The following is a 24,748-nucleotide window of genomic DNA, read 5'->3' as shown; positions in this document are numbered from 1 at the left end:
CAAGATCACACGATAATTATGAGGCCAAGAGACAGAAAGGGCCACATGAACTAGAGACTTACATCATCCTGAGACCAGAAGAACTATGGCTGCCCTGACAGGGAGCACAACAGAGAAGCCCTGAGGGAGCAAGAGAATGGGATGCAGGGCCCAAATTCTCATAAAAAGACCAGACTTAATGGTCTTAGACTAGAAGAATCCTGGCGGTCATGGTCCCCAAACCTTCTGTTGGCCCAGGATAGGAACCATTCCCGAAGCCAATTCATCAGACATGGGATGGACTGGACAATGGGTTGGAGAGAGATGCTGATGAGGAGTGAGCTACTTGTATCACGTGGACACTTGAGACTGTGTTGGCATCTCCTGTCGAGGGGAGATGGGAGGGTAGAGAGGGTTAGAAATTGGCAAAACGGTCACGAAAGGAGAGACTGGAAGGAGGGAGCGGGCTGACTCATTAGAGGGAGAGTAAACGGGAGTATGTAGTAAGGTGTATATAAGTTTGTATGTGAGAGACTGACTTGATTTGTAAACTTTCACTTAAAGCACAATAAAAATTATTAAAAAAAAAAAAAAAAAACCCTATGGGGCAGTTCTACCCTGTCCTATAGGGTCACTCTGAGTCAGAATCCACTCCATGGCAGTGGGCTTGGTTTTTCTTATCTAGTTACCATCTGGCTCAGCTGAGAAGCCCGAAGCATGGCTTGGGGCTTCCAACCAGCCTGCCAGAGTTTGACCACACATACAACCAACAGCTCAGCCAGTTGCCTAGGCAACGGCCAACCCAGACATGTTTAGGCATCCGTGGCAACCAGGGCAAAGTTCAATTTCCATACCTGTGATAAAACAGACTGCCAAGCACAGAGTGAAGCGTTACTCTAAAATGCTGTTTTATTGACAGAAGAAACGGGTGTGGAGGGGAGCCAGGCAGCAGCTAGCAGAGCCGGGGCAGCTAGAGGAGCCCAGCAGTGCTGGCACCAAACCCTGCCTGTGCCTGGAAGACAAAACTGAGTTTATGCTTCTGTGCCGTCTGTATTTCCTTTTAGCTCTACCTTAGCAAGTAGTAAAGCCTCCTTTTTTAACAAGGATAAGAGGAACCAATAAAAAAGACCTCTTGCCCATGGTCAGGCCAGAGGAGGACAGGGGAAGCAGGCCGGCCGGGTATAGAGTGGGGAGAGGGTGGAGACAGCAAGAATCCAAGGGAGAGAACACCAGGGCAAGAGCATGGGTCTCCTGGCCCTGCCTCTGCTCCCCACCTGGGACGCCGCCGCTGCCTGCTAAGCATTCGGTTTTAGCAAGGGCACCTTTTCCTTTACAGACCCTGGAAAATGAGCCACCAGGAAAGTAGGACTCCACCCAGTCTGAGGGTGAATACCTAAGGGGCAGTGGAAGGTGGACAGTGAACCCAGTTCATGGCAAAGGGACACAGTAGAGGAACACGGTGGACCTCAGAACAGAAAAAAACAAACAGAAAAACAAGGAGAGCAAAGCCCTTGTCAGCACTAACACTAGAAGCCTCCCAATAGTCTCTGAGACGTTTGATCTTCAGCAATGAACAGGCCTAGGAATGTCTGCGAGAGCGGCAGCTAGAAGCTACATAAACCAAAAAACCAAACCCAGTGCCGTTGAGTCGATTCCAACTCATAGCGACTCTATAGGACAGAGTAGAGCTGCCCCATGGAGTTTCCAGGGAGCGCCTGGCAGGTTCAAACTGCTGACCTTTTGGTCTGCAGCTGTAGCACTTAACCACTACGCCACCAGGGTTTCCAGAAGCTACATAGGCAAACTCAAATCCCGTGATCCCCCAGGCTGTCCTGATTGCTGTGGCCTTTCCCAATATGCATACTTAGCAAAAAAAACGCGATGGTAAGTTCTTGGAAATAATGTGGTTCAGAGTATCCTGGCCACTGAGTTGATGATGGAGTGAAACCACAAAAACTCACAACCTTGGGAATGGAGAACATCAGCTCAGGTGATGAATAAATAAGGACTTTTTAAAAGACCATTGATTGCTTGCTTATGAAAGTCAAGCATCCAATTCAAGTAAAATGACATCTAAAAACTTAGGAAGACAATGAGACTCTGCAAGAAACTCACAAAAGTTTCTTATCCCCCAGATATTCAGAAGTTCCAAAGGCCAGGCAAGGCACCTTCCAGAGAAAGAATCCCCCAGCTTTTTCACTCATAAACACCAGAAAAATAAGCCTACAAGCAGCAGAGCAGGCTTTCGAAAGACTCTAAGATGTCCATATGCTTGGAGCCAGGATTTCTATCCCTGGGAGACTGCAGATCCCTCTACAGAAAAGTGGAAGTAACCCAGAATGTCAGGCAGTAGGGGGATGTTTTCACCTCATGACAGCGACAGTGTTATGCAACCCCTAGAAATCCTTCTAACGACTTTTTATCCAAAAATGGAAAATGCGCAATTAAAATACTGAAATAAAGCTGAATAACAGAGTCAGGACCACGTAGCCTAGGGAACAGAAGACAGCATGTGGCTGGTATGGGCACCAACCCTCTAGTCACAACCTGGATGACCTTGGACTAGATACACCTCTTTCTTGTACCTTCAATTTTTAAAATACCTTAAAGACAAGAAAGGGGGAAGAAAGGCACTTTTGACACAAAGATGCTGCTTATCACAGGCACAAAAACGAATACCTGCTCTGACTTACCTGCAGGTGATCTTCATTTGCTGCCACAATGTCAACCAAGTGTGACCAGCTTTTCCAATTTTACAAAGTGTAACGTGCTCCACAGAAATGTCATTTCTTCTCCCTCAACTAACTGCTTTTTAAAGGCATATTATGCATGTTGTAAATGCAGTTAGTTGCAAGGTGAGGCGCAGCATGGCACCCCTCCAGGTTCCGGCCCAGCCTCTGGCGTCCTTGGGCGCCTGCTTTACCCCCTCATGGCGCCGGGAGGGCAGCAGCCGGGGGACAGCGGGCGGGCGAGTCACCCACCAGCCCTGGCCTCACAGGCCCAGCAGCTGGACTGTTTAGAAGCCACTCCCTTTTCTTATCTCCCTACTGCATAAATGATTGCTGACTGGGATTATCTTAATAAAATTGGTTGCAGGCAAAGATCCTGTCTTAAAACAAAAGACCCCATAATTTGCCTCATTTTCTTCTTTCTGGGAGGTGAACAAGAAAGACTAACTTGGAAAGATTATTTTCATATTTGTGGGCGGGTGACCCAGAATCCACTTATTTCAGGCAGCAAGATAAAGTCAGCCTGGCTTCTAGTTAGGCTGAGGTAAACTCTGACTGCGCCCTTGCGAAGGTCACGTAATCTGCTGGCTACCTGGCTAGGCTCCACTTTATTGACCTGTAAAGTGGAGTTAACACTACCTTGGAGCAAGGACAAATGACAAGGAATGTAAAACCTCCTCTCTGGTCTCCCAGTGAACAGCAGCTGGGACTGGATCTCAACCAGACTCAGAGGCCTGTCCTGGACGGTGAACCTCCTCCCCACTGACCCAGCCCCCCATGACACAGGTCCTTTTTGGCACACGCAGACTCCCTCTCTGGTGACACCTTCATTGGTACAGAGGCCATAATGTGCTCCCTTAATTAAAACACCCTCGTGCCCGTACTAGGCGGCACCCAGGCTGCCTGGTTCTGTCCTCCAGCAAGTCAGTCAGCTACAAACCCACTAATAGCTGGCCTGGAGGTCTGCACAGGGAGCCGAGCCCGCTCGCTGTGGTTCCCCCCAAGACCACAATTCACAGTCCTGGCACGCTCAGTTGGCAACCACGTAATCGGGTACAAGGGAACACAAGCAGGGTTTAAAATATGAAAATGTTCACCACCTACCGTTTGGGGGCATCATATTACAATAATAAAAGTTCACTCAGTTCAATAGGAAACTTCAAAACACCAGCCACACTTTATTCTATACGTTACAGACACCTGGCAGGCCCCGGCAGAGACCCCCTAAGTCTGAGGAGCTCTCGGCTTGGGCTCCTGGTGTGGGGTCCCCGCCGGCGGCCTCAGGCAAAGCCACGACCTCTGCAGCCCTCCCTGGTCTTCCTTCTCCTCTGAATGTTGATGAGGGGAGCAAACCCAGGTTGTTCTGAAAGCAGAACGAGGGTTACAGGAAAGTTCTTGGCAAACCGCAAGTGCCTACACAATCAAGTTGTTTTTACATCTCTTTATTTTCATTCTGTTGTTGCCGTTAGTTGCCTTCGAGCTGATTCTGGCTCGTGGCAACCCCACGTGTGCAGAGTAGAACTGCTCTGTAGGGTCTTAAAGGCTGTGACCTTTCGCAGCAGATCGTGCGTGAGGCCTGTCTTCTGAAGCACCTCTGGGTGGGTCTGAACCGCCAACCTTTCAGTTAGTAGTTGAGTACTTAGCTGTCTCCCCTACCCAGGGACTCCTATTTTCATTATAAAGTCCATTTCTTATCTAAATATTAATTCTAACAGTAAAAAGGCAATGGTACACTCTAGAAAACAAGGAGAAACCTTCCATATTTCTACAACCTCAACTACCATCGCTGCATATATTTTAATTGTATTTTACACACGTGATCAGTGTACATTCAGCTTTAAATTTTGTTTCCAGGTTCTTGTATTTTTCACAGCCCTAGTGGTGCAGCGGTTAAGCGTTTGGCTGTTAACTGAAAGGTCGGCAGTTCGAACCCACCAGCCGCTCTACAGGATAAAGATGTAACAGTCTGCTTCCATAAAGATTTACAGCCTTGGAAACTCTATGGGGCAATTCTGTTCTGTCCTATAGGGTCACTAGGAGTCGTAATCGACTTGATGGCAACGGGTTTTGTTTTGTTTTTTTGGTTTAAGTGTGAGCTATCATCACCATCATGCTCGCTCCCTCCCAACTCTGAGAGGCGCTCAGTCTAGTCACAGGGACATCCCTTCACCCCCAACCAAACCCACTGGGCTTTCTGTAGCCTGTAAGCTCAAGCTTCAGGCTCAGAATCACCCACCCAGGGGGAGCAAGGCCTCTGCGTGGCAGGGCTGCCCTCAAAACCCAGAGAGGATCCAGCCTCAGGCCTTCACCCCGATAAACAAACGGGAAGAGAGGCAGACAGGAGCTCAGAGGTGCTGAGAGGAGGGGAGAGAAGTCTTACAAGTGCCAGGATGCGAGGGTATTTACTCTGTGCAGAACCCGAGGCCTCGTCCACATCGGCAACCCGACAGCTTCGCTGTGCAGTTCACCACAGCCACCCCACATCACCAAGGAAAAGTCAAAACAGTAAATACACTTGGTTCTGGCTGGAAGAAAGCACGACACGTTTGGGAAGGATTTTCAACAGAACTGGATAAAATAACATCAGTCTGGGCGCTTTACATGGTGATCCACCGGCCATTTCACTTAAGCAGACACCTTACCTCAAGAAACACCGAAGTTCCTAAGCAAGCACACGTACCAGGCACGCAGGCCGAGCTCTGGGCCCGTCTGATCCTCCCTGCCGGAACACAGCCCGGGCTGGCTGACTCCGGTCCGTGTTTTCAACCACGGATACCTTCCTGCAGTGTTACCTCTTTTCTGCAGGGACTCACAATGACAGTTACAGACTAGCTGCATGGATCTGTGAGCATAAACCACATGGAATGAGAAACAGAGCCAGGCAGCTTTTACATTATCAACCGAAAATGCAAATACAGGCAAAGAAACTGAGTCAAGGCTGAAGACATACCCATTCCTTTGAGTCCAGCTAGTTTCCTGGGAACACCTATGGCTAACCTGGAGCCTCCAGGACATAGGTGACCTTGGTTACAATAAGCCACCTGTGTCACCCTCCCCTATCTGCATCCTGACTTCCCACCGGTCACCTTGGTCACTTTGCTTCCGCGCAGAGATTCAGCCTGATATGTTCAATACCCTGAGGTGGCTCCCCATGAATTCCAACCTCCAAGAGAAAGTCCAAACCCCAGATCTCCGCATACAACACAGGTCATCACGGGAGGCCTGCCCACCCGTCCTTCCCTCCCTCCCCATCAGGACCCGCCTCATGCCACCCCAGCAGGCCACGTTCTCTACAGCTGTCACCTCCACCCGGACAGCACCTGTGTATCCCACAAAACCACTCCAAAGTCACCTGCCTGAAGGTCAGCTCTGCAGTGTCCTCAGGGCAGCCAAACCTGCCCCCCTAGTTCCCCCCCCTACTCTGTACACTCCTATCTGGTCCTGTCACAATAAGAGGACATTGCTTCTAGGCCCACCCCCTCCACTGAGCTGCCTACAGAGCAGTCGCCTTAATCTCGGGATCCCAGAGCAGAGGGTAGAGCTGGGCACCAGGATGGCTGCCTTCCACCCACCTCAGCCATGGCCCCTACCCCACACACTTGGCGGCCATGGGAGTGGCATTTAGCATAAGGAGTAAAATTAAAACAAAAAGCAGGCACTTCAACACAACAGCCTAATGGAGTCCCAAGCCACAGCTGACAACCCTGCCACGCTATCAGTATTTAAATCGCAGACATGAGGCCGCTGGACCAGAAAGGCCCGTCCACGAATGCAGGTTTCCTGGTCAAAGTAAGTGCTCATAAACACGAGTAGGGTTAATGAAGGAGGCGTAGGGCAGGTGCAACCCACATGTCCACGTGGGTAACCGACACTGTCCCTGCGCTGCGGCAGCAGCCCGCGCTGACCCGCCACCCTGGGCCTTGCCGTCTGACAGCCCCCTTTCCTGACCAGCGCTCTGCTTTTGGGGACTGTACTCCTGCTTTCTGTGCAGACTCATGGGCCGCCGTCAGCCTCCCCAACTCCTCTCTGTGGCGACTGAGTCACTTAGGGAGGCTGACACGCGACGTGGGTCTTCACGTCCCACCCGGTGAGGTTATGCAGGCCGTCCTCGCCTCCTGGGGATCATAAAGGTAACATCGTGAAAGGAACAAACAAACCCCTCTCCCCATGGCTCCATGGGGAATGACGGCAGCCCACATACTTACAGCTGCCAGATGCAGCAAACAGGAGAACAGGCTGAGTCCTGCACACGTGCATACATCTAAGTGGCTCCTACTGTATACATTCCTTATTATCTCCCCGTCTGAGCAGTCATATCGTCTTTAATACGATGATCATTTTCATTGGTAATAAACCATCTAGCACCTGTAAGGCTTTAAACTTTATTGCTCCAGGAGCCCCGGTGGCAAAGTGGTTAAGTGCTCGGCTGCTAACCAAAAGGTCGACAGTTCAAACCCACCAGCCGCCCTGTGGGAGAAAAGACCTGGAGATCTTTTTCCGTAAAGACTTCAGGCTAGGAAACCCTATGGGGCAATTCTACTCTGTCCTGTATAGTTGCTATGAGTGAAAACAATAAAATAGAAACATCTAAATAATATATTTTTTAAAGTTTATTGTTCTTTTAAACACATGGGTTTATGTAGCTGAGACACCACTCTGTTAAAAAATAAAGTGAGAAAATCATTCCATAAAAATGTGAGGAAACAGGCCAGGCCACAAGAAGTCCCTGTTGACAGCCATGGTTGCTAGCACAATCCACTGCCAACCCTCATACCCACCCAGCAGCTCTGGGCACCTTGCAGGCTTCAGGGAGCGCCTCTTCCATGAGGACATATTTGGACGGAACAAATCAAACGTTTGGATTTTCACTCATTTATTTCACAAGTTTCTCAAGTGCTAAGCAACTCCAAATAATTTCAACGTACCCTGAAATCAATAAACATGAAACACGTCTACTCAAAACATCCAAGTCCCACTATTGAAAAATATGACAAGAAAAATAATCAGACAGAATAAGTAACCCTTTGACTGTGGAGCAGAAAGATCAGTGATCCAAAGTGAGGAAAAAACAGCCCTTTCAGCAGATGAACAGTTTCCTCAGCAAGCGACACACCCCGGGACCTTTGCACTGCCAAGCATAACTCCCAGCGACAGCCACCAAGAATGCAAAACCTAGTGGAAAACCCCAAGATGGCACCAGGAGAGCCAGGTCTACTCTCAGGTCTAGTCTAGTCCCTGTGACTACATGGCCCCATCCAAGTGGCAGTCAGGCCTGGCACCCCTTTCTCCATCACTGAAAGGAACATAATACCACTCAGAAATGTTTCGAGGACAAAAACGAGAGGTGAAAAGGCTTTGGACTGTGTGCCCTACATAAATTTGCCATTATTATTAGCCCCCAGATGATGGGGACAATAGGGTTACGGACTCTCAGAGGCGGGAGGGCACTCAGAGGCTGGATGACCCAGGAGTTCTTGACCTGGGTCCAGGCTGCTGCAGCTGCCCACATGTGCTTTCTGGGATGGGGTCCGCGGCTTTCAGCAGGTTCTCAAAAGGTGAAGACCCTCAAAGCCCTCATTTTACAGACATGAAAACTGAGCCATATGCTGACTGTTCCACTCAGCGTTAGGCAGGGAGAGGCTGGCCAAGAGCCCCGGGCTCCTCCACCTCCATCCGTGCTCCTCCCGGTCTACACGCCTGTATTTTGGGAAAGAGAGTGTCTTTTTTTTTTTTTTTTTGCTCTTGTGTGTTTTTAATCAAAATACCAAAACTTGAGCACTTAGACGACTACTGTCACTTAAGAAGTTACCTGTGGAGCTACACTTAGGCCAAAAATGTTGCATTACGTACAATATTTTGCAATTCCTGAAGACTGGCTCCAGTAAATGGGCGTAGCATAATCATCTGAATACTGAACATCAGAAGGACTGCCCCGCAACCACCCCAGAGCCCACCACTGGAGCCCACCAGGGGTATTTGCAGTTGCCGGAAGTCAGCAATGCTTCCAGGTATGTGAAGGATCACTGCCACGACCATGCACCCATGGAATGTAAACTCACTCTGTAACTAAGGCATTGCTGCACTGCCTTCTGGAAGCCAGCTGCAGCTCCAAAGAATCTCATTTGAAAAAAACTGAGCCGGCGCTAACGCTCATGTGAACATGGTCATTACCCACATAATCTATGGCTGGCCTCTGATGGCAGATAAGGCAGGCCCGAGTCCCCTGGGAGGTTCAGGGGAGGGTGGCAGAGACCACTCAGTAAATGCTACTGTGCTCCCTCGACACAGGAGCCACTCCTGTTAAGGAACCTACATCATCTTTTCCATATTCCATATCATCCTGGAACCAGCAAATGGTGACCCCTTCAGAAGTGGGGGGCCTGAGTATCGGACCCACCCGTCATTCAGTCAGTGCGGACCTTCAAGTGAGTGGAGAAGCCAGAAGTGAAGGACAAATGGCCCTCTGCTCCCGCTCCAGATGGCCTGGCCATCACAGACGTGGACTGGACATCCAGAACTAGGGAAAACCAACCTTACTGCAGCAGGCTAGGTCCAAAACCCAGATCCGGTTCTTACATGCGTGTAGTTTTATATTATCTGAATACCCTGACCACCTCTTCTACATCTTAGACCAAAAATAACAAAGTTCCAGTTCCCAGCACAGCATGAACTGAGAAGGCCATTACCATTCAAATGAGTTTGTACTCTACTGGGGCTGGGGGGGTGGGGAGGTGAACAGAGTGCAGCCCTAATCATTCATCTACTCCTCTGTGTTATGTTACTTTCCCAAATAACAGCATCAGCCTAATGGCCAGTTTCTTTAAAGCTTCGAGACAATTGTCAAAAGAAAAGAAAAAAAAAAAACCACCACAGAAAAGTTTCTCATGTAGTGGCCTCATATCTCAACTAGTATAATCTCAGCAAAGAGTTTGCCAAACTCTGGAATTAAGTTTAAATGCACACAGATGAGAGTTTCCCAAGTGAATCAAGAGAAACCAAGTGACACCGGCGCCCATTCAAGGCCTCCATGAGGACGCTGCGGGGAGACGTGTGAGTCAAAAGGAATAAGAACATTCTGGGCAAGAAAGGGGAGACTGGCACACAACACCGCCCACCTGGCTGGGTCCCCTTGCCCTGGGCTCTAACCTGGTAATCCCCAGATGGTTGAGACAGAACTGCAGCATATTGGGATAACTGTGGACAGAAGAATCTTGGGGCAGGGAAGGGAGGCGTGAGCTCACCAGACAGCAGCTTACGTTTAAATTTTTTCAGCTCTTGATTTTCATCAGGTCAGCCAGAGAGTGTTTGGTAAACAGTGTAATGAGTAGCCCTGGAGACTGTGAACAGTCTACCCTCCTTAACCACAAAGACAGGACCCAGGAATGGTGCACAACCCACTCAAGGGCCACCTTTCCTCAGGCACCCAACCAGAGTGCCACACCGCCAGGGCACATCCACTTCAAAGGCCCCCACTGTGTGGGCCCCGAACAGCACAGCTTTGCTCCCTGACCAACTCTGTCTGAAAAGAAAGCCGACCTGTTCTGAGGGAGCCTAAGCCCCATGAACCTCTGCAATTCAGCAGCAGAAATCGCTACCTCCCCTCTCAGGATGCCTGGCCAGGCTTGGAAGGCCCAGAGGAGGAGAGACCGGGGACTCCCACGTCTCCGATTCCACGCCTGTCTGGGAAAACTCCGCGGGTCAAAGGAACAAACACCCCTGGCCTCTCCTCACTGTCCTCCAACTCTGAGACCTGCTCACAAGGAAGGCCTGTCCCCGCCACCCCACTCTAACACAGAGAGAGAGAGCCTGGAGAGGGACTGGGAGGGTGGGACGGAAGGAAATGGAGGACAGCCATCAAAGCGCCCCAAATAAGCGCATCCGCAGATGTGTCCCGCCTGCTCCTTCCCTCTGGCCCCCCAGCACGCCTCCCCTCGGGCCCAGCCTGCCCTGAAGCGCCACTCGCCGGCTGCACCTCTCCTCCAGCGCGGCTCCCCAGCCCCGCTCGCCTGCCCAGGGGCCTCTGCACCCCGATTCCTGGCTCTCTCAAACCCAGCCCCGGGTCCTCTGGAAGTCTGCCCTGAGGTCGCCCCACCTCCCCCTTGTGCAGCGGCTCACGGGCGCCCCCGTCAGCACCCCTAACCCCCGAGGACCTGTTCCTACGTCTCTCCAGCAAGCCCCCGGCCCGGAGACCTCATCTGCGCCCGGTCTGGAGACCTTCCCCCACCCGCACCCCCATGGGCCCCTTCCTCGAGCCCTCAGGCTCCCCAAGTCCCTTCCCGGCGCCTCGCGGCCCCTTAAGCCCTAACGCGCGCCCCCTCTCCGCGGAGACAGGAAGTTTGGCGCGGGCGCCGCGGCCCCAGGCGCGTCCCTCGGTGCGCAGCGCCCGGCTGGCCCCGCGCGGCGACCCCGACACACGCGGCCCCGCCGCCGCCAGCGCCCCGCTCCGGCCCGCGCCCCAACCGCCGCGGCGCGCCCTCACCTCGGCCGCTGCTCGCACGGCCCCGCTGCTCGCACGGCCCCGCTGCTCGCACGGCCCCGCTGCTCGCACGGCCCCGGCGCGACGGCGTCTACGGCCCCGGCTGCTCTCCGGCCCGGCTCCAGCCCTCGCTCCGGCCGCGCAGCCCAACTCAGCCCAGCCCTGCCCTGCCCGCCGCGGCCGCTTCTGCCGCTCGCCGCCGCCGCCCCGCCCTCGCCCCGCCCCCGCCGCGCCGGCCGCGCTCGCCTCATTGGCTGCTGGCTGCTGAGCCCCGCCCCACGGCCCCTTCCGCTTATCCGATTGGGCCAGGAGAGCTATGGCGGCGAAGTGGCACGCCCCCTAGCGAGCGAAGGGGAAATCCCCTGGGAGCGCATTGGTGGCTGCTGCTGTCAATCAAAAAAGAGTGCCTACTTAACTGGCTGCGAGGCCCGCAGGGAGACGGTCTTCGGGAGCCTCGGGGCCTGGGGTCTGTCGAGTTCAGTCAAGAGAGCGGGAATTGTGCAGTCTTACCGGCACCCAGGGGTGGGGGGCGCGGCAGGGCAGCACCCCACTTGAGTGTGAGTTCGAGGAAGGCTATTTAGCTGAGCCCAAGTCAGTCTTTCTGAAAGTTTCCTCTCCTCGGGGCTCAGAGAAGCCAGTGACTTCAGTGCTCCCTCCACTCGTGCCCCGGGAATATATTCCACTTGAGTCCGCTTGGCTGAGGCAGGGCCCAGAGTGGTGTGTCTGTGAGAGAGTGTGCGTGCTGTGTGTGTGCACGTGTTACGTGTGTGTAGTATGTGTTTATGGTGTGTGTGTGCGTGGTGTGTAAATGGACCCTCCAGGAAGCGCATTTGGCTCACAGGGCACCAGGCAAGAAACATACATTAATTCTTAGAATAACTTTGCTCGATAGGGTGATGGCCCTATTCTACAGAAGGAAATACAGTAAAACCTGGGAATGTCAGAACCTCTGTAAGGCAGAAACCTGTCAGAAAATATTTTAATAAATAAGCTCAAGTATTTTCCACTAATACAGAGTGGCAAAAAAGTGGTCAAAGGCGGAAAACTTGTGAGACCTGGAAAAACAGGGCAGTCCCGTCGAGTTCGGCTCTCACAGGTTTCACTGTAATAGCTGTAAAACACAACTAACCTTTACCGAGCACTCTTCTAAGCACTTTGCATGCATTGCTTCATGTAACCCTGGCAGAGATGATGGTACAAGTATGCCCGTGTGAGGGTTTAGGAAACTGAGGCCAAGTATTTGCCAGGTGGGGACAGGGACTAGAAAGGGGAGTCAGTTACAGAGCTGGGATCAGAGATCCAGTTAGACTGGCCCCAGGCCTGTCCTGGCTCCACACCATCCCCTGAGGATAATATTGAGGACATACAGCAATGTGGACAAATGCTTAAATGAAAATAAGAAAATGAGCCAGGGACAACATGGTAGGAGCTCTGTAATTGTACCTACACATGGATACGGACTGGAAGAGAATCCACAAAGAAATAGAGTGGGTTTTCACTTTCTAAGCAAGTTCTCTTACACAGTCCTGATGATAATAATTGAGAAAGAAAGAAAAGAACCAATATGCCAAACCAGGACAAGCATTGCCGAGAAGTCCCTGCCCATTCTCCAGAACTCAGCCAACGGGGCCCACTCACTCAGCCAAGACCCCTCTGGACCATGTATACAGAGCCCAGTCATCCACTGGGGTCTCGCAGCCGCTAAATATCTAGCTAAGTTCCACTCACACTACTGCTGTTCCACTCTCTGTGGCAGTCCACAGTCCTCAAGATTTCTGAACCATTACCTGTCAGCTCTGCCTCCCATCTCCTCCTCCTCTTCCCACACGCTCACTCCACCTCACAGTGGTGTTCCCACTGCCTTTGCGTGGATTCCAACTCATAGCGATCCTACAGGACGGAGTAGAACTGCCTCATTGGGTTTCCAAGGCTGTAAATCTTTACCGAAGCAGACTGCCACACTTTCTCCTGAGGAGCAGCTGGTGGGTTCAAGCTGCCAAACTTTTGGTTATCAGCCAAGCACTTAACCACTGCACCATTAGGGCAGGCTAAAACTCCATGCTAATTGACTTTTCGAACCTTCTAATGCATGCTGGTCAGAGCTGTCCTTATTACCCAATTACAAGGACACATTGAATCACGTGGGTTTTCACAGGTATGTGCTACATGCACACGCCATTGCTTTCCTTGCTGCCAATGTTTTACAGTTGCTGATCTCCTGGAATCTTCCAGTGCTTCAGCTACATTATGGTAATTAGAATGGGGGTGACGCCAGGAGTTACTGCACTGGGTGACATCAACCCTAGTGACACCACTGCCTCCCCACTGCCACCCCTTCTGTCTCACACTCACACAAGCCCCCTTCACACGAAGCCCTTGTGAGCCCAGCAGAGGCTCCTAGAGGCGGTGAGCCTGGCACTGCCAGGCCACAACATGACACCTCAGGGACCCTTTCTCATGATCAGGCAGGACTCTGGCCTCTTCACATGCCTTTAGCTTCCTTCTCTCTCTCCTCTGCCCCTCCTTCTCAGGAGAATAACAGAATTCCTCTCATTTTCTTATGCCTAGCAGTTCAACACTGTTGCCTGAACTCTTTTTGGGTCTCACCTTCTGTCCCAGCAGCTTATCAGGGTATTTTTCTAAGAGAGCTCTGCTTTGCCAGCTGTGACTATCCCAGCTTTATTCCCCACAAATGTTGCACGATATTGCATACCAGCCTTTGAATTATGGTGTTGGTGAAGAATATTGAATACACCATGGACTGCCAGAAGAACGAACAAATCTGTCCTGGAAGAAGTACAACCAGAATGCTCCTCAGAAGCGAGGACGGCGAGACTTCATCTCACATACTTTGGACATGTTGTCAGGAGGGACCAGTCCCTGGAGAAGGACATCATGCTTGGTAAAGTCGAAGGTCAGGGAAAAAGAGGAAGCCCCTCTACGAGATGGAGTGACACAGTGGCTGCAACAATGGGCTCAAACAGCAATGATTGTGAGGATGGTGCAGGACCAGGCAGTGTTTCATTCTGTTGTGCGCTGGGTCATTATGAGTCAGAACTGCCTCAATGGCACCTAAAAACAACTCCTTCTTCAATGATATCAAACAGGCCTGGAGTCCAGTCCTGCCTCCACCTCTCGCTCACATGGGGAAGCTCAGGCTGAAGCTCTCTGTACCTCCAGGTCACCTCGCAGGGTTGTGGTGAGGAGTAACAGGGCAAGACGAGACACGTAAACGTGTGGAGACCAGTCTTAGGCACACACTCTGTCCCGTAGCTGAGCAGTTAGCATGTGCTCAGGACTTGTCGGCTGCTGTCTTGCTCCTTCCTTCCTGTGAAACGTGCCCATGTACCACAAAGCCATCTGGGATCGAGAGGGGCCTGCTTAGTCCTTGATCAGCCATTTTCCACTAAGCAGCCTGAATAAACAGATGTCCAAGTTAAAAGCACTTTCCACGCATTGCCGGAAAGTCATACTTTCGCAGGGAACAAACATTCTCAGTCGATCGATCAATCAGTCCAAATATAGTTGTATTGTGGTAAAATGTTCCCTTTTGCACAGGGATATGTGTGCTCCTTTCAAGGAAAATCAAAATCTGTTGCAGGCATTCACTAAAAATCAATTTCGATGGTTAGGCTGTGCCAAGCAGGTTGGGGATGCAGAGAGGGATGGACCTGGGAAGCCTGGGCACAGACAGAGTCCAAAACAGAAGGGGGACTTGAGAAGAATCGTCCCCACACAGGAGTGTTGAAAAGGTGATGTTGCGTGAACTAACTCAGCCACAGAGTGACAACTACTGTCAGGTCCCACTTACGGGAAATATCTACATCAGGCAAGTGTATAGACGCCAGAGTTTATCAGTGGTTACCAGGGGTGGGAGGGAGGAGGGAAGAGGGGCTCATTCCTTAGGGGGCACTGAGCTCCTGTTCGGGGGTTGGAAAAATTTGGAAACGGATAGTGGTGATGTTTGTACAACAAGGTGAACGTGATTAATGTCACTGAATTTACAGGTCAAAAGCGTTGACATGGCAAACGTTCTGTTCTATGTATATATAATAGTTTCATATATAGTATGTATAGTTTTATGTACATGTGTATATACACAGATATGCTGTACATATACAGTTACATATATAGTCATTAGTTGCTGTCCAGTTGGTTCTGACTCACAGCAACCCCATGTCTGCAGAGTAGAATTGCTCCCTAGGATTTTCTAGGCTGTGACCTTTCAGAGGCCGATCGACAGGCCCATCTTCTGAGGGGCCTCTGGGTGGGTTCAAACCACCAATTTTTCAGCTATATGTATATATATATATACACACACATACACATACACATACACATACACATACACATACAAAAAAAAAAAAAAAACCTATTGCCTTCACGTCAATTCCAACTCATAGTGACCCTACAGGACAGAGTAGAACCACCCCATAGGGTTTCCAAGGCTGTAATCTTTGCAGACTGCCACATCTTTCTCCGACAGAGTGGCAGGTAGGTTCTACCCAGTGACCTTTTGGTTAGCGGCCATAGTTCTTAACCACTACACCACCAGGGTTTCCATATATATACATATACAGCTTTTTTTCCCTGTTGCTACTTATCTATCGTTATCCTTCTCTGGGTGATGTGGTGTAAACATACATATATTTACCACAAAAAAAGAAGAGGAAGAAGAGTCCTCCCCACTAAGGGACAGCAGTGCTCTGCCGAGGATGAAAACCCTCCACTTGGGCCACAAGGCCCCTTGAAGGCAGCGATATTAATTAAGCTGAGGCGGACGGAAACAGTGAGAGCAAAGGCGCAGAGGCAGAGCCCTGCCCTCCAGGGGGAGAGGACTCTTTCCCTTGGCCAGAGCACTACAGGCTCCAGAAAACCGAGGGAAATAAGGTGGGGATGGCAGCAGAGCAGTGAGATGGCTGTGTGACCCTGATGAGCTACTTTGCCACTCCTGGCCTCCGTCTTCTCAACTGTAAAATGGGGATAATCACAGAACCTAGTGCTTAGGGAAGCTGTGAGGATTCGTGAGTTCACACCTGCGATGCTCGTACAACAGGGCCTGGTGCACAGTGAGGTCTCAATGGGCTTCAGCTTTAAGTCAGGGATTGTCAAGTGTGTCCTGAGGAACCCTATGCATTTTGGAGAAGTATTTCAGAACATATCGACTCTTTTAAAATATTGTGATTTAAAAAACAAAAATGGACAAGGAACCGCTGCTCTGCACCAATTGTGAATATTTTGCAGGCACCCAAGTATTAGGTATTGCAGCTGGAAGGACACATTTCTGGATGGATATACCTCGGAGTGAGCCTTTCCCCTACCGAGTGTGTAAAGACTCAAATTCTTTGTAAATGTGTCATTGATTAGGGTGCAATTATCCCGGCCTTTCGTGCTTTGTTTTGTTCCACTCCGGCCTGCGCACGTCTGCTCATGTAAAATTGTGCCAGCAAGTACTCTGCTCTGCTCACGTGGGCCACGCTCCATTCATGCTGGAAGAGGCATAGGGGCCTGGAGCCGGCTCCCCACAGTCAGCCCCCAAAGTCAGTCATGATATCCATACATCATATGGACACATACGGACAGGGTTTCCCAAAGTGCATCAGAATCACCCCATTTTTCCCAAGTTCCTTAGGGGGTTCTTATGCCTCACACGGTTTGCAAGGTGCTGCTCCTGACGGTTTCAACACTTACCGTAAAGGTCAGATGAGTCTCCGACTCATGGCAACCCCACATGTGTCAGAGCGCAACTGTGCTAACATAGGGTTTCAATGACTGGTTTTCATCAGGGTGGGCTTGAACCTCTGACCTTCCAATTAGCAGCCAAGTGTGTTAACTCTTTGCACCACCCGGGACTCCAAGTTCTAGATAAATCCAGTGCCATCGAGTCAATTCCAATCGATAGCAACCCCATAAGGCAGAGTAGAACTGCCCCATAGGGCTTCCAAGGACCTTTTGGTTAGCAGCCTGAGTTCTTAACCACTGTACCACCAGGGCTCTGGATACTTCTGTTACTAAGTGGAAAAGCTCCTTGTAGGAGATTCAGGGTTACCAGTGTTTCCATTTGTACCAAAATAGAATAAGTATCAGCTATGAAGTAGATACATAAAAGTGACTTTTTAGAAACTTTGAATAAAAATCTAACAATTCTGCACCCTCAGGCAGTTCAAACTATTAAAAAATAACACCTCTGAACATTTTGTAACGTTATGTGTTACATTTCAAAGTACTTTCTACCACTGTGATAAAAACAGAAACTCCGGAAAACTTTCTTGAGACACTGCCATTCAGGAGGATGATGAGGCACTGGGTGCCCACAGTGAGCCCATTCTGAATCTAAAGTATTATCTGACCCCTTTCAAGCTCCTGGGTCAGATACACCGAAGATCGTCCTGCAATGGTAAAACAAGATTTTTTTTTTTTTTTTTTAATGTCCTTATATGCAACTACTCCTCTGTGGTCTGGATTTCCTTGATACAAAGTAAAACTGGATACTGGGGTTAATACTTAAAAAAACAGTTGCACTGTCAAAATCTGCGTCCTTCAGAAAAGTGACATTGCTCTTACTGGTTCACTGTATAGCAAACGTTGTTTTTGCTAGGTGTCGTCAAGTCAGCTCCAACTCACAGCGTCCCTATGTATATCAGAAGGAAACACTGCCCGGTCCTGCGCCATCCTCACAATCATTGTTGTGCTTGAGCCCCCTGTTGCAGCCACTGTGTCAGTCCATCTTGTCGAGGGTCTTCCTCTCTTTCGCTGGCCCCTCCACCTTACTAAGCATGATGTTCTTCTCCAGGGACTGATTCCTCCTGATAACATGTCCAAAGTATGTGAGATGTAGACTCGCCACCCTTGCTTCTAAGGAGCGTTCTGGTTGCGCTTCTTCCAAGATACATCTGTTTGTAAAGATTACAACCAAAAAAACCCTATGGAGCGGTTCTACTCTGCAACATTCGGTGTTGCCATGAGGCAGAATCAGCTCAAAGGCAAGGGGTTGTTTTTTGTTTTGTTTTTAAGGAGTTGTTAGGTGCTTATGGAGTTGATTTTGACTCATGGTGACCCCGAGACAGAGAACTGCCCCATAGGGTTTCCTAGGCTGTAATCTTTTTTTTTTTTTTTTAATCTTTAGGAGCCCTGATGGCGAAAACTAACCGCAAGGTCATCGGTTGGAACTTACCAAGCGCTCTGTGGGAGGAAGATGTGGCAGTCTGTTTCCGTGAAGACTACCGGCTCAGACACCCTATGGGGGCGGCCTGCTCTGTCCTACAGCGTCTCAATGAGTCAAAACTGACCCCACAGCAGCGGGTTTGGTTTCTTTGGGTTTTAATCTTTATGAGAGCAGATCACCAGGTCTTTCTCCTGCAGAGCTGTTGGGAGGGTTTGAACAGCCAACCTTTTGGTTAGCACCTGGGCGCTTAACCGTTTCACCACCAGGGCTGCTTTTTTTTTTTTTTTAATGTCTGGAAAACACCTAGCTCAATGCCTGGCACATGGTAAGCACTTACTAGACAAAAAGCAGTAGTGGGCAGTTGTCATCATGCCACAAGATTCCAATAATGCAATTCCCTGCCTTCCAGGGACTCCTGCCAGGAGGGTGCCAAGGCGGCCGGCTGGGATCGGAACTCCGAGAAGGGCCTGGCGGTGTATTGCATGGTCCTGGGGGCTTCTGGGAAGAGCGGGAGTTTGAGCAGGACCTCGAAGGTAAGCAGGGCTTGGAAGGACAGGTGTGATGGGCAAGCAGTGGGCAGTGGAAGGGAAGGGCCTGAGGTGGCTCACAGGGAGGTTCCTGAAGTCCAAGGGCCAAAAGGGGCTCTGAACCAGTTTGTTCAGGTTAGCACCCCTGCTGAGAATTTGCATTTCTAACAAGTTCCCAGGCAATGCTGATGCTGCTGGTTAAGGGTTACTTCTGAGAACCACTAGTAGAACCCAAAACCCAAACCCAAACCTGTTGCCATTGAGTCAATTCTGACTCATAGCAACCCTATAGGGCAGAGTAGAACTTCCCCATAGCGTTTCCAAGGAACAGCTGGTGCAGCCGAGCTCTTAACCACTGCACCATCAGGGCTCCACTAGTAGAACAGTGGGGTTCTCAAAGTTTATTATGCATAAGAATCACCTGGGGAGCTTGTTAAAAACGTAGATTCTGATTCAGTGTATCTGGGGTGGAAATGCAAATCCTTAGCAGGGGTTCAAACCAGAACGAACCGGAAACGAACTGGGTTCGAAGCCCTGGGACCAAGACAGGGCAAGGTCAAGGATGCCCACTCCCTCCCATTCCCCAGGAGAGACATCCAAGCGACCACCAGGCTGAATCCAACGCCTGGAGAAGGGCGCACTCCACTGGCCGTCTTCTCACCATCTGGTACTGGCAGCTCCCAGGTGGCCTGGGGTGTGGGGGACAGCAGGGCCAAGGCCCCCCTGCTCTCTCTCCGGCAGGCTCTGAGTGTGCCCTTCCTGTTGTGACAACTCAATTCTCTGTGCAACTGGTTCCAGCTGTGGCTCGGGTTTCAGATTGCGGCACGTGCTCTCATCAAGGCTGACGGGAGTCTCATGTGGGCACCGAGAGCCCGCCTGCCTGCCAAGCCGGCCTGGGTTAATGACAGGTCAGGGCATTCCTGCGCTGTGTGGGAGCGAAAGAGGCCACCCAGAGGCAGGCCCTCCCCGGGACCAGCCTGGAGAGAGAGCCACTCACCCACTCATTTGCTCACCCTGTTGGTCAGTCAGCTGGGCACCTGGGGAAGGTAAAGAGAATGAACTGGCCTTGGCTTCTGGCCCCCCAAAACCAAACCTGCTACCATCAAATCGATTCCCACTCATGGGAATCCCATGTATTACAGATTAGAACTGCTCCATAGGGTTTGCTTGGCTGTAATCTTTACAGGAGCAGAGTGCCAGGCCTTTCTTCCACAGCACCGCTAAGTGGGTTTGAACCACCATCTTTTAGGTTAGTAGTTGAGTGCAAACTATTTGTACCACCCAGGGACCCCTGGCTTCTCCCCACAGTAATTCTGGCTGCCACCTGGCTGGCCCCTTCCATGGCACCAGGCCCTGTGCTCAGTGTTCTATTCTCATGTGTCCTCAGAACAACCCTTGTTTGCACTTTAGGAAACTGAGGCCCGGAGAGGTCAAGTAACTTGCCCAAAGTCATACGACTACTGTCTGGCTCCAATGCCACTCTCTGTGCTCTAACCCACACCGCATGGAGGGAGACAGGTCCAGGGAGCGCAAAGGCCTCGGCACTGGCCAGTCCCGCCAGGTCCAGGGGCCGTCCTGAGCAATGACCTTGGAGCGAGGCCAATGGTGGAGGCTCTGTTCCAGGCCCCCCTGGAATCCCCTTACCTGCTACTATGTCCTCTCAGCCTAATGGCATTTTTCCTTTCAGATCCTCTCTGACTCTTTCTAGAAGTCCTCTGGACCACCTCTCCCTCTTTGGAAATGCTTTCTCTGAAAAGTCCTCTCCTGTAACTTCTGCATTTTTTTTTTAAATGTATCTCTGCCTCCGCTTCCCAACCAGATGACAAGGGACCAGAGGGCATGGAAGGGGCACACAGAAAGGGCTCCTGTTCACAGGTTCCCCACAGTGCCAGGCACTGGAAATTCTGGGGAATTTAATCCTTCCAGCAAGAGCGAAGTAGGAATTGCCCTCCTGGTTTACCCAGGAGAACAGTGAGTTTCCAAGAGGTGAATGTCTTGCTCAGGAGGTGAGAGGTGATGCCAGGATCTCAATCCAGCCCCCTCCAACCTGGCCCTGGTGAGCATGAGGACCCCCACCCCAGCTTAGGCCTGAACCAGCTCTCTAGCCCCACCACTGCCACCCACACTGGGGCTCGGGGGGCTGTCTGTAGACTAATTGACTTTCAAGCTCTTACTGCAGATGCCACGCAAACATCGCCTGCTGGCCCCAACACCCTCATGAAGTGAAAGTCATGCACACTTTCTGAGTATCTCCTGCGTCTGCGGCCATTGGGGAGGAAAAGGAAGGGAGGCAGGGAGGGGACAGGCAGCAACCTCACAAGGGCAGAACGCAGTCTCAGGGCTCTAGGCAGAAAAGTGGTGACCTCTTTGTGTGTGTTGTTTCTTCCCCTTTTACGGTTTTATTGTGGTAAAAATACATACAGCCAAACATTTGCCAAGGCGACATTTTTTACATGTCCGTTCAGCGACACTGACTACATACATCACGCTGCACAATCATCGTCTGTAGGTATTTCCAAATTATTCCACCACCATTAACAGCACCTCTCTCCCCTAAGCAAAGGCTCCCCCTTCCCCCTCCCTCCCGCCCCTGGTAGCCACTAATAAACTTTGGTCTCTGTACACCTGCCTATTTCATATAAGTGGGATCATACGATATTTGTCCTCTGGGGACCAACTTATTTCACTCGATGTGATGTTTTCAAGGTTCACCCATGTTGTGGCATGCATCAGGACTTCATTTCTCTTTATGGCTGAACGATGTCCCACTGTATGTATGGACCACATTTTGTTTATCCATTTGTCTGTTGACGGACACACAGGTTGTTTCTGCCTTTTGGCTGCTGTGAACAGTGTTGAAATGAACATCGGTGTTTCTCTGATTATTACTGTCTTGCGTTTCTGTGGTACATTTGTTACAACTGATGAACTGCTACCGATAAGGTATTACTAACTGAAGCCCACCCTTTACATTAGGGTTTACTCTTTGTGTTGTACGGTCCTGTGGGTTTTGACAGATCCTGGTCATGTGTCCACCATGACAGTATCATGCAGAATAATCTCACTGCCTGTAAAACGTCCTGTTCTCCACCTGTGATATCTTCTTAAATGCACAATCGGTTTTGTGTTTACAGACTCTGTAGCACAGAATTGTAAAAGCCGAAGGAGCACTTCTAAGAAATTTGGGTAAATATGGGTGGAGTTCTGTGAAGACATCTGTGGTCACCGGAACCATTAAATAACTATTCAGGCTAGTTAAAATACATATATAAATATATCCCTAAGATATCCTTCTGGGCTGGAACTGAAGCCATTCCTATAAACCACCTTCTAGCCAAACAACAGACAAGCCCATAAAATAAACGACACCTGAGAGGAACGTGCTCCTTAGGACAATCAATTATATGAGATCGAAAGAGCAACACTTGCCCAAAAGCAAAGACGAGAAGGCAAGAAGGAGTAGGAAATCAAGATGAAAGGAAACGGGGAACCCACGGCGGAAGTGGGGAAAGCGCTGACACATCGTGGGGAATGAAACCAAGGCCAGGAAACACTTTATGTACCAACTATCGGATGGGAATCTAATTTGCTCTGTAAACTTTCACCTAACGCACAATTAAAGAAAAAGAACAACAGCAAAAAGGAGGGGGTGAAGGATACATGCAGCAGCAGGAGAGAAGAGACGCAAACGTCGGTATGTGTAGAACACTAGCTGGCATGTCCACCGCTCCCTCCGCCATCTCAAGTGCCAAGGGCCTTGGGGAAAGTGGTGCTTTAACTGAGTTTTAGGAACAGGCAAGGTTTCGCTGGTGGAGGTGGCAGGGCAAGAGCATTCCAGCTTACGGGAACAGCACCAGCGGTGGCCCGGAGGCAGGACAGCTAGGGGCAGTTGGGGGGCGGGATCACAGGATGGCTGGGCAGGGAAGTGCCTGACAGTTCAACTTTCAACTAGATCTTCAATCTGCACCTGGGAAAGTGAACCCAGGCCCAGCCACAGGGCAGGACAGGTACACGCCAGGGCTGATGCTCTGAACATGCTCCCCAGCCCACAGATGCCTGTTGTCAGGTGCTGAGTTGCTTCCAACTCATAGCGACCCCATGTACAACAGAACAAAATACTGTCCAGTCCTACACCATCTTCACAATGATTGTTATGCTCAAGCCTAGCGTTGCAGCCGCTGTCAATCCATCTCATTGAGAATCTTTCTCTCACTGACCCTCTACTGTACCAAGCATAATGTCCTTTTCCAGGGACTGATCCCTCCTGATAACATGTCCAAAGTACGTGAGATGAAGTCTCACCATCCTCGCTTCTAAGGAGCGTTCTGGCTGTGCTTCCTCCAGGACAGATTTGCTCACTTTTCTGGCAGTCCGTGGTGTATTCAGTGTTCTTCACCAGCACCATAACTCAAGGGCATCAGTTCTTCTCCGGTCTTCCTGGCTCACTGTCCGGCTGTCACTCAGGCAGCTGCAATTTGAAAATTTCCATCCGTCTTCCTGTTTCCTTCATTTCTCAAAGCCTGTTTGTGTTTGGCTCATGTCCCTGTAAGGCGTGAGATGCAGGCACCTTCTGGGCTGAAAGTGGGTGTCACATCATGGGGACACACACCCCAGTTTTTATGGCTGTGACTCGGCCTTCACCCCACCTTTGCAACCAGCTCCACCAGGACTGCTCTTCTCTGCAGTCCAGCAGGCATGATCCGGAAGCTGCCTGCCCAGGGGCCAGTGGGAATGGAGGAGGCAGGGCCAAAATCAGGTGTGCGGTCATCGCTGCTGATAACAGTGGGAGAATGAGCAGGGCTGGGCCCAGGGCTGGGTCCAAGCTCGTGCTCTATGTCTGCCACCTAGAAGATGGGAAGATCGTCGCTTTCATGTCAACACACACTCAAGACAAGGCAACAGGCTCAGAGGGGGAAGGGGCTGACCCGATATCACACAGCCAGGAAGTGGGCAGGGCTTCCCTCCAAGGACTCGATTCTAGAGCTTGGGATCTGAAATCAGATGTTTACTGAGCATCTACTATGCGCTGGACACTGCTCTGGGAGCCGGGGACACAGTGGGGAATGAGAAGAATGAGTTCCTGCCCTCAAGGGGACATGGAGACTAAACCAAACAGCAGCTGAGCAGAAAACTCTCTCTCAAGGCCATGGTTCTTGGCCTGGTCCCCTCCCTGCCAGCTGGTGCTTAGGGTGGTACATGCAGAAGGCTCCCTTCCTTCCCAACCCTGATGCCCCAAGGATACAAATACTAGAAATGCCTCTCCTTTTCCAGAAGCACCAGGTTAAACATCTAGGGACTGAATGATTCCTCCCAAAAGATATGTTGAAGTCCCAACCTCGGTACTTGTGAACACAACCCTGTTTGGGAACAGTCTTTGAAGATGCTATCAGTTAACATGAGGTCATACTGGAGTAGGGTATGTCCTAATCCCATACAACTGGTATCCTTGTAAAAGAGAAGATCACAGAGAAGTGAAGATGACTGCAGAGACTGGCGTGATGCATCTACAAACCAAGGAAAAGCAAGGATTACCAGGAACCATCAGAAGCCAGAAGAGGCAAGAAAGGATCTTTCCTACAATTGGTGTCTATTCACCTGGAGCAACAGAGGAAGAAGGAGAGCCAGGAATAGGGGGAGGAAATGGAATGTGTGGCTAAGTGCCTCCATGAACAACTGCCTACTTTGCCGTGAGACCAGAAGAACTGGATGGTGTCCGGCTACCATTACTGAACATTTTAATCAAGGATTCTATAGAAGAATGATCAAAAGGGGGAAAATATAGAATAGAACTTCAAATTCTCATTGATTGCAGACTTTCTGGAGCCATGGAAGTTGGATAAACCCCTGAAACTACTGCCCTGAGATAATTTTT

General features: G+C 50.5%; 1 protein-coding gene across 1 annotated transcript in view; it reads right to left on the bottom strand.

Moving 5' to 3' along the window:
• PACSIN2 (protein kinase C and casein kinase substrate in neurons 2) overlaps positions 1–11,278 on the bottom strand; it is a 176,594-nt gene extending 165,316 nt beyond the window's left edge. The window contains exon 1 of the mRNA XM_064283413.1: positions 11,188–11,278. The gene's annotated coding sequence lies outside the window, so the exon portion shown is untranslated. The remainder of the gene's footprint in view (positions 1–11,187) is intronic.
• Positions 11,279–24,748: the final 13,470 nt, after the last annotated feature.

This window comes from Loxodonta africana, chromosome 4, assembly GCF_030014295.1.
Source record: "Loxodonta africana isolate mLoxAfr1 chromosome 4, mLoxAfr1.hap2, whole genome shotgun sequence".
Taxonomy (NCBI): domain Eukaryota; kingdom Metazoa; phylum Chordata; class Mammalia; order Proboscidea; family Elephantidae; genus Loxodonta; species Loxodonta africana.
This window is presented reverse-complemented; position numbering and strand designations above follow the sequence as displayed.